This window comes from Vombatus ursinus, unplaced genomic scaffold (assembly GCF_900497805.2).
Source record: "Vombatus ursinus unplaced genomic scaffold, bare-nosed wombat genome assembly UNPS02014832.1, whole genome shotgun sequence".
Taxonomy (NCBI): domain Eukaryota; kingdom Metazoa; phylum Chordata; class Mammalia; order Diprotodontia; family Vombatidae; genus Vombatus; species Vombatus ursinus.
The window spans coordinates 18,960,627-18,970,668 of NW_020954610.1; positions in this window are offsets into that span (position 1 = coordinate 18,960,627).

Genomic DNA, 10,042 nt, shown 5'->3' on the forward strand with positions numbered 1-10,042 from the left:
TCTTTCTTTCTTTCTTTCTTTCTTTCTTTCTTTCTTTCTTTCTTTCTCAGCTAAGAATTGGCTGCTAAAGAAAACTTGGATACCATGGTATAAGACTAAGTATCCAGTGAGGTCAAAGGAAGAAAGGGAGATCTGAATATCTAAACATCTGACTGAAGTAGTTTGATATTGTGCTTTCTTTTCTTTTTCTTTTTTTTATTAATTAATTTATTTTTAGTTTTCAACATTCACTTCCATAAGCTTTTGAGTTTTAAATTTTCTCTCCCTTCCTCCCCACTTCCCTCCCCGAGATGGCGTGCAATCTGATATATGCTCTACATATACATTCCTATTACACATATTCTCACATTAGTAATGTTGTAAAGAAGAATCAGGAGGAAACACAAGAAAGAAGAAACAAAACAAAACAAGAAAAAAAGAGCAAATGATATGCTTTGATCTTCATTCAAACTCCAGTTCTTTTTCTGGATGTAGATAGCATTTTCCATAATGAGACTTTACATTGCTGAGAAGAGCTAAGTCAATCAAAGCTGGTCATCGCACAATATGGATGTTACTGTGTACAATGTTTTCTTGGTTCTGCTTATTTCACTCAGCATCAGTTCATGCAAGTCTTTCCAGGTTTTTCTGAAATCTGCCTGCTCATCATTTCTTATGGAACAACAGTATTCCATTACATTCATATACCACAACTTGTTCAGTCATTCCCTAATTGATGGGCATCCTCTCAATTTCTAATACTTTGCCACCACAGAAGGAGCTGCTATAAATATTTTTGTACATGTGGGTCCTTTTCCCATTTGTATGATCTCTTTGGGATACAGACCTAGAAGTGCTATTGCTGGGTCAAAGGGTATGCACAGTTTTATAGCCCTTTGGGCATAGTTCCAAATTGCTCTCCAAAATCGTTGAATCAATTTACAACTTCACCAACAATGCATTATTGTTCCAATATTCCCACATCTTCTCCAACATTTATCATTTTCCTGTTTTGTCATGTTAGCCAATCTGATAGGTATGATGTGGTACCTCAGAGTTGTTTTAATTTACATTTCTCTAATCAATAGTGATTTAGAGAATTTTTTCATAAGACTGTGGCTTTTAATTTCTTCATCTGAAACCTTCCTGTTCATATCCTTTGATCATTTATCAATTGAGGAATCACTTGTATTCTTATAAATTTGATTCGGTTCTCTAGATATTTTGGAAATGAGGCCTTTATCAGAGACATTGGCTGTAAAAATTATTTCCCAGCTTTCTGTTTCCCTTTTAATCTTGATTGCATTGGCTTTGTTTGTGCAAAATCTTTTTAATTTAATGTAATTAAAATTATACATTTTGCTTTTCATAATGTTCTCTATCCTTGTGTGGTCATGAATTCTTTCCTTCTCCATAGCTCTGACATGTAAACTATTCCTTGCTTTCCTAATTTGTTTATCATATCACCCTTTATGTCTAAATTGTGTACCCATTTGACTTTATCTTGGCATATGGTATAAGATTTTGATCTATGCCTAGTTTCTTCCATATTCTTTTCCAGTTTTCCCAGCAGTTTTTGTCAAATAGTGAGTTCTTATCCCAGAAGCTGGGGTCTTTGGGTTTATTGAACAGTAGGTTACTGCAGTCATTGACTATTGTGTTTTGTGTACCTAACCTATTCCACTGATTTACCAGTATTTCTTAGCCAGCACAAAGTAGATTTGATGATTGCTGCTTTATAGTACAACTTGAGATCCTTTATGGCTAGGTCACCTTCCCTAGCATTTCTTTTCATTAGTTCCCTTGATATTCTGAAACTTTTGTTCTTCCAAATGAATCTTGTTATTATTTTTTCTAGTTCTGTAAAATAATTTTTGGTAGTTTGATTGGTATGACACTGAATAAGTAAATTAACTTAGATAGAATTGTCATTTTTATTATATTAGCTCAGCCTACTCATGAGCAACTATTTTTCCAATTATTTAGATCTGACTTTATTTGTGTGAAAAGTGTTTTGTAATTGTATTTATATAATTCCTGGATTTGTTTTGGCAGGTTGACTCCTAAGTATTTTATTATGTCTACAGTAACTTTAAATAGAATTTCTCTTTCTATCTCTTGCTGTTGGGCTTTTTGGTAATATATAGAAATGCCAATGATTTATGAGGGTTTACTTTATAACTTGTAACTTTGCTAAAGTTGTTTATTATTTGAAGCAGTTTTTAAATTGATTCTCTAGGATTCTCTAAGTATATCATCATATCATTTGCAAAGAGTGGGAGCTTTGTTTTTTCTTTACCTATTCTAATACCTTCAATTTCTTTTTCTCTTATTGCTAAAGCTGACTTTTCTAGTACCATATTGAACAACAGTGGTGATAATGAACATTCTTGTTTCACCTCTGAATGTATTAGAAATGCTTCTAGCTTATCCCTATTACATATGATGTTTGCTGAAGGTTTTAGGTAGATGCTACTTATCATTTTAAGGCAGACTCCATTCATTCCTATGCTCTCTAGTGTTTGTAATAGGAATGGGTGTTGTATTTTGTCAAAAGCTTTTTCTGCATCTTGAGGTAATCACGTGGCTTCTATTAGTTTTGTTGTTAATATGATCAATTATGCTGATAGTTTTCCTAATATAGAACTAGCCCTGCATTCCCAGTATAAATCCTATATGGTCATAGTGTATTATTCTCATAATAAGTTGCTGTAAACTATTTGCTAATGTTTTATTTAAAATTTTTGCATCTATATTCATTAGGAAATTTGGTCTATAATTTTCTTTCTCTGTTTTGACTCTTTCTGGTTTAGGTATCAGCACCATATTTGTATCATAAAAAGAATTTGGTAAGACTCCTTCTTTGCCTATTTTCCCAAATAGTCCGTATAGTATTGGAATTAATTGTTTTTCAAACGTTTGATAGAATTTGCTTGTAAATCCATCTGGCCCTGGAGATTTTTTCCTAGGGTGTTCATTGATGGCTTGTTCAACTTCTTTTCCCCAAGATTGGGCTATTTAAGTATTTTATTTCCTCTTCCGCTAATCTGGGGAATTTATATTTTTGTAGCTATTCATCCATTTCACTAAGAGTGTCAAATTTATTGGCATAGTTGGGCAAAATAGTTCCTAATTATTGTTTAATTTCCTCTTCATTGGTAGTAAATCTACCTTTTTCATTTTTGATACTAGTAATTTGGTTTTCTTCTTTCTTTTTTAAAATTAAATTAATCAAAGGTTTATCTATTTTATTGGTTTTTTCATAAAACCAGCTCTTAGTTTTATTTCAATAAAAGTTCAATAGTTTTTTTAATTTCAATTTTATTAATCTCTCCTTTGGTTTTCAGTATTTCTAATTTGGTATTTAATTGGAGGTTTTTAATTTGTTCTTTTTCTACTTTTTTTAGTTGCATCCCCAATTCATTGATCTCTTCTTTCTCTATTTATTCATGTAAGCATTTAGAGATACAGAACTTCCTCTAAGAACTGCTTTCACTGCATCCCATAAGTTTTGATATGTTGTCTTATTATTGTCATTCTCTTGAATGAAGTTATTGATTGTTTCTATGATTTGTTGTTTGACCCATTCATTCTTTAGAATTAGATTATTTAGTTTCCAATTAATTTTTAGTCTATCTTTCCATGGCCCTTTGTTACATGTGATTTTTATTGCATCATGATCTAAAAGGGATATATTTAATATTTCTGCCTTTCTGCATTGGATTGTGAGGTTTTTATGCCTTAGGACATGGTCAATTTTTGTAAGTGCCATGTACCACTGAGAAAAAAGTATATTCCTTTCAATCACCATTCAATTTTCTCCAAAGGTCTACCATATTTAACTTTTCTAAAATTCTATTCACCTCCTTAACTTCTTTCCTGTTTATTTTGTGGTTAGATTTATCTAGTTCAGAGAAGGGGAGATTGAGGTCCCCCACTAGTATAGTTTTGCTGTCTATTTCTTCTTGTAACTCCCTGAACTTCTCCTCTAAGAATTTGGATGCTATACCACTTGGTGCATATATGTTTAATAATGATATTACTTCATTGTCTATGGTGCCTTTTAGCAGGATGTAGTTTCCTCCTTTATCTCTTTTAATAAGATCCATTTTCACTTTTGCTTTGGCTGAGATTAGGATTGCTACCCCTAATTTTTTTGCTTCAGCTGAAGCATAATATATTCTACTCCAGTCTTTTACCTTTACTGTGTGTGTATCCCTCTGTTTCAAATGTGTTTCCTGTAAACAACATATTGTAGGATCATGGTTTTTAATCCATTCTGCTATCTGCTTCCATTTTATGGGAGAACTCATCCCATTCACATTTACAGTTATGATGACTATCTGTGTCTTTCTCTTCATCCTATTCTCCCCCCATTTATGCTTTTCTTTCTCCTTTCTCCCTTTCCCTCCTCAGTAGTTTTGTTTTCCATCACTGCCTGCCTCAATCTGCCCTCCCCTCTGTTGGCCCCCTCCCTTTTTTTCCCCTTTACCCTTACTACTTTTTCCATCCCTTCTATCCCCACTCCGTTTTCTTGCCCCTTTTCCCTCCTACTGCCTATAGGGCAAGTTAGATTTCTATACATAACTGATTATGTTATTCCCTCCTTGAGCCAAATGATGAGACTAAGTTTCAAACAATGCTCATCTCCCTCCTTTCTTTCCCTCTACAATAATAGGTTTTTGTGCCTTTTCCTGTAATGTAATTTACCCTTGTCTGCCTCCTCCTTTCCTTTTCTCCCAGAACAATCCCTTAATTAGATCCACTTAATCCACTTACTTAGATCCATTTAACCCACTTAATTAGATTTTTTTTATCATTACATCAAAGTTAACTTCTACCATCCCTCTGTCTACATAAACCCCTTTTAAATGGTGTATAAAAATACATTTCTCAAAAGTTACAAGTGTCATCTTTCTTGTAGGGATGTAAACGGTATGCCCTTATTAATAATATGTTGGTTTTTTCTGTCCTGTTTACCTTTTTATGTCTCTCTTGAGTCTTGTATTTGAAGATCAAATTTTCTGTTGATCTCTGGTCTTCTCATCAGGAAGGTTTGGAAGTCCCCTATTTCATTGAATATCCGTCTCCTCCCTTGAAAGATTATGCTCATTTTCTCAGAGTAGTTGATCCTTGGTCGTAATCCAAGCTCCTTTGCCTGACGGAATATCATATTTCATGCCCTACGATCTTTTAATGTAGAAGCTGCAAGATCCTGTATGATCCTGACTGTGGTTCCATAATATTTAAATTGTTTCTTTCTGACTGCTTGTAGTTTTTTCTCTTTGACCTGGTAATTTTGGAATTTGGCTACCATTATTCCTTGGCATTTTCAATTTGGGGTCTCTTTCAGGAGGTGATTGGTGGATTCTTTCGATGACCATTTTACCCTCTGGTTCTAGGAGCTCAGGGAAGTTTTCCTTGATAATTTCCTGAAAGATGCTACATAGGCTCTTTTTTTCATCATGGTTTTAAGGTAGTCCAATAATTTTTAAATTGTCTCTGCTGGATCTGTTTTCCAGGTCAGTTGTTTTACCAAAGAGGTATTTTACATTTTCATCTACTTTTTCATTTTTTTTTGTTTGACTGATTCTTGCTCTCTCATAGAGTCATTAGCTTCCACTTGCCCTATTCTAATTTTTAATGAATTGTTTTCTTTTATTAGATTTTGTAACTTCTTTTCCATTTGGCCCATTTTACTTTTTAAGGAGTTCTCCTCAGTGAGTTTTTGTGCCTTCTTTTCCATTTGGCCAATTCTGCTTTTTAAGGACTTGTTTTCTACAGTTAATTTTTGTCCTTCCTTTTCCAAGCTATTGACTCTTTCTTGCATACCTCTCATTTCTTTTCCCAATTTTTCTTCTACCTCTCTTATTTGACTTTTAAAATCCTTCTTGAGCTCTTCCAAGAAGGCTTTTTGAGGTTAAGACCGGTTCATATTCCCTTTTGAGGTTTCCAATGTGGGTATATTGACAATGTTGTCCTCTTCTGAATTTTTGCCTTGATCTTCCCTGTATCCATGATAAAAATCTTTGGTTATTGAACATTTATTTTTACTCATGGTGTTTGCTTATTTCCTGACTTTTCAAAAAATTGAGTTCTCCTGCTGGACAGCAGGGGGCACTAACCCAAGCTTCTTGTGCTAGGAGCCCAGTCACTGACTTTGTGTGCTGGGGCCTCAGATGCTTGCAGTTGGAGGCTGTAAGGTTTTGGCAGCTTACCTGGTGTTAGGCTGGAATCAGTAACACTGGAGCTCTAGGGGTAGGGGTGGGGAATCTGGCCCCTGGAGGATGCCTGTTCACCTGGGCCTTGCATTCCTTTCTTTGGCTCCTGCTCACCCAGGCCTTGCATAGGGATGTTTTGCTGCTGCAGGATGTCTCTCAGCCTGGAGCTTTCCCTCTTGGAGTTGTGCTTCCCAGAGTTTTGCTGAGGCACCGGGACACTTGGCTGCTGTAGAACACCATGGGATGTGGTGGTTTTCTGAGCTGGTTTCCACTGGTTCCCCTGCCCTTACTGGGGCACTTGGGAGTCTGGGTGTTGGTACTTGCCTGTTTCACCACCCTGGGGTTCAGGATCTCCCCCTGGTATACTGAATGGGGCTTTCCATTAGCTTGCTGGGACACCTTCAGTTCTGTATGGCTCCCTCTCCCCCAGAGGAAGAGGGGCCTTTTCCTGTTAAACCCCCAGCTTCCTGGGCTACAAGATTACTTCACCCTATCTTTCTGCTGGTTCAGCTGTTCCAGGGTTTTTCCTAGGGCAATATTTTCTGGGCTTTCAGAGGTCAATAAGGGAGGGTGAGAGCTACTTACTTCTTATTCTGCCATCTTGGCTCCTGGAAGTGGAACTCCGATGTTGTGCTTTCTTTAATCTACACACATATAATTATTCAACATGAGCTAGTGAAGGGAAGGGGAAAGGGGAAGGGAAGGAGAAGGGAAAAGGAAAATAAAAAGGAAAAAGGAGGGGGAAAAGAAGACAGGAAAGAGAATACACTAAAATATTTCTTACAATAGGGAAATAGAAATATAGGAGAAATGAAAACTTAAAAAAATAGGGGTCATTTCGTCCTTAATCACATCACATGTCATATCTGTAAAGCACAGAACACATATCCCCCATTCTAGATTGAGGGTAGGACTCATGGCTAGCATCTAAAAAATGGTCACTAAATCAATAAATGATTAAGTCTTGGTTCTGTCCTTCCTTAGGAATTGATCTTGAGTAAGTCACTTAAACTTCTGATTCAGTTTTCTCATCTGTAAAATTGGTTTAATTTGTTGGTAATGGTTGTTATATTCATATGAATTGCCATAGTCAGTCAAGTACTCCAAAGTATGAAGGATAGACAGTTATTGAAGAATACAATAGAAGAATTAGATAGAATAATATCCTATTATTACAGAATAATGATTCTAATGAACCAAGAATCATTCATTAGGCAAGTGGAACAGAAGGGTAGAAAAGAGACATGACTTCTCTTCAATCAATTAAACCTTTTGAGTTTTGTTTGCTTTGGACTCAGAATAACTTAAATTTTACCTGCTAGAAATTGTTTTTGGAACCCAGTGCTGAGAACTGTATTAGGAATGATTAAGGGGAACTTTTACAAACCAGACTCTGATGGTGAGGGGTCAGTATGAGTCCAAGGGGAAGCTTGCCTCTTCTACAGGTGGAGTCACCAAGGAGGCATTCTGTCACCAGTTGCTGACATAGACATTGTGTTATTATGGCAGATTCAGGCGGTAGAACTGAAAGACCATGTTTTTGAGAATGCTCATGCTGAAATTTAATTGATGGAAGGAGTGGAGAGAATTTTATCCTTCTCCAGGATAAAATGAGATCATATTTATAAGGCACTTAGAACAGGGCCTCGCACCTTGGAATAGGAATGTCTGGAATTCTTACAAAAATTCCAGGATCCACAGTTGATTCTAAGGAGCATATTGCGTTAAGAGAGAAGAAATTCCATCTACTGGAGGAAATCTCATGCATTATTAGAGTTTATTTACCTTAGTGCAGGAGTCCTTAACCTTTTTTTGTGTGCATCATGGACCCCTTTGGCAGTCAGGTGAAACCTATGAACCTTTTTTCAGAAGCATGTTTTTAAATGCATAAAGTAAAATGCATAGGGTTTCAAAGGAAACAAATTATATTGAAATAGTTATAAAAATATTTTCTTTAAAAAAAACAAGCTCATGGATTTCTGGTTAAGAACCTCTGCATTAATGAAATATTAATGGCAAAGGCAACAAGAATGATAAAGAAACTGAAAGTGATGCTATAGGAGGATAATATGAAGAGATTGAGAATATCTAACCTGAAGAAGAGACAATTTAGGGAAAACATCAGGGCTGTTTTTTAATTGTGTATTTAGGAAAGAGGGATTAAGTTTGTTCTACTGGTGCTAAAGGAGAGCAAGAACTAGGAGCCACTGGTAGAAGCTTCAGAAAAGCATATTTAGGCTAAATATAAAGTAAATTTTCCTAACCATTCAAGTTGTTGAAAAGTGAAATGTTTATGAAGGAGGAAAATCTTTATCATTGGCCATTTTCAGGTAGAGATTGGATAGCCAGTTATTAAAAATATCACAGAAGGGATTTCTGTTCAGGTATATATTGGGTAGAATGACTTTTAATGTTTCATTCAACTCTGATATTTTGAGATTTTTCTATGCATCATTTACCCTGAGTCCTCTAAGCATTTTTCTCTATCTTTTTAAGAGAACTTCAATCTTATTTGATTCAGAAAAAAAATTCTCCCTTTTATCCATAGGATTATTTTTCCTTTGTGATCTTATGATAGTTGGATTTGAGTCAGCAAAGATGTTTTTGGTTCTTTCCTCTCCCCTCCTCTCACCCCTACTTAACATCCCATGTTAGGGTAATTTTCTCATGGGAGTTCTAGCTTCTCTCAGCGGAAGCTGAGGGTCACAACCTGTTGCGTGGCAAAAACAAGGAAGTCTCACAAGACCTCTCCTTTGCTGACACGCAGCTCCCACAGTTGGCTCAGCTCTCCTTTCATTGGGAGAAAAGTCCTACTCATACCCTTGACACGAGGCCTGCAGGTGTCCAGCTGACTTGGTAATTGGCTATCACGTGGAGATCATGCTTTGATCAGGTGTTACTAGGGATATAAAAGAAAACTACTAGCACTTAATAAACGGAGCTTCTGCCATCCTGCTGTCTCCCGCCTCATCCATGCGTCTCCGGGTTACTGAGCATTGAGCTGGTCTCATGCTCTCCACTGCAGCGGCCATGACAATCCCATTGCTCCATATGTAGCTAGAACTGGAGGTAAGAGTTGGACAAAGACTTGTGCTTATTTGTCTTATTGTGAATAGGATTTTAGCTTGTATAACTGAAGTCAGTTTTTTAAAAAAATTAATAGCATTTTATTTTTTCCCAATTACATGTCAAGACAATTTTTAGCATTCATTTTTACGAGATTTTGGTTTCTAAAATTTTGTCCCTCTCCTCCCCTCTTCCAAAAATAGTAGGCAATTTGATATAGTTTATACATGTGCTATCATGTAAAACATATTTCCATTTTAGTCACAGTTGTGAAAGAAGAAACAGAAAAAAAACATGAAAAAGAATAAAGTAAATAAAAAATGATTCAATCTGCATTCAGAGTCCATCTGTCCTTTATCTGGATATGGATAGCATTTTCCTTCCTGTGTCCTTTGTACTTATCTTAGATCATTGTGTTGCTGGGAAGAACTGAGTCATCCATAGGTGATCATCACACAATGTTGCTGGTACTGTGTACAATGTTTTCCTGGTTCTATTCATTTCACTTTGCATCAGTTTGTACAAGTCTTTCCAGGTTTTTCTGAAATCTGCCTGATCATCATTCCTTATTGCACAATAGTAGTCCATTACATTCATATACCACAATTTGTTCAGCCATTCCTCAAGTGATGGGCGTCACCTCAGTTTCCAATGTTTTGCCACCACAAAAAGGGCTGCTATAAATATTTTTGCACATGTAGGTCCTTTTCTCTTTTTTATGATCTCTTTGGAGTACAAACCTATTGCTGGATCAAAGGGTATGCACAGTTTGGTTG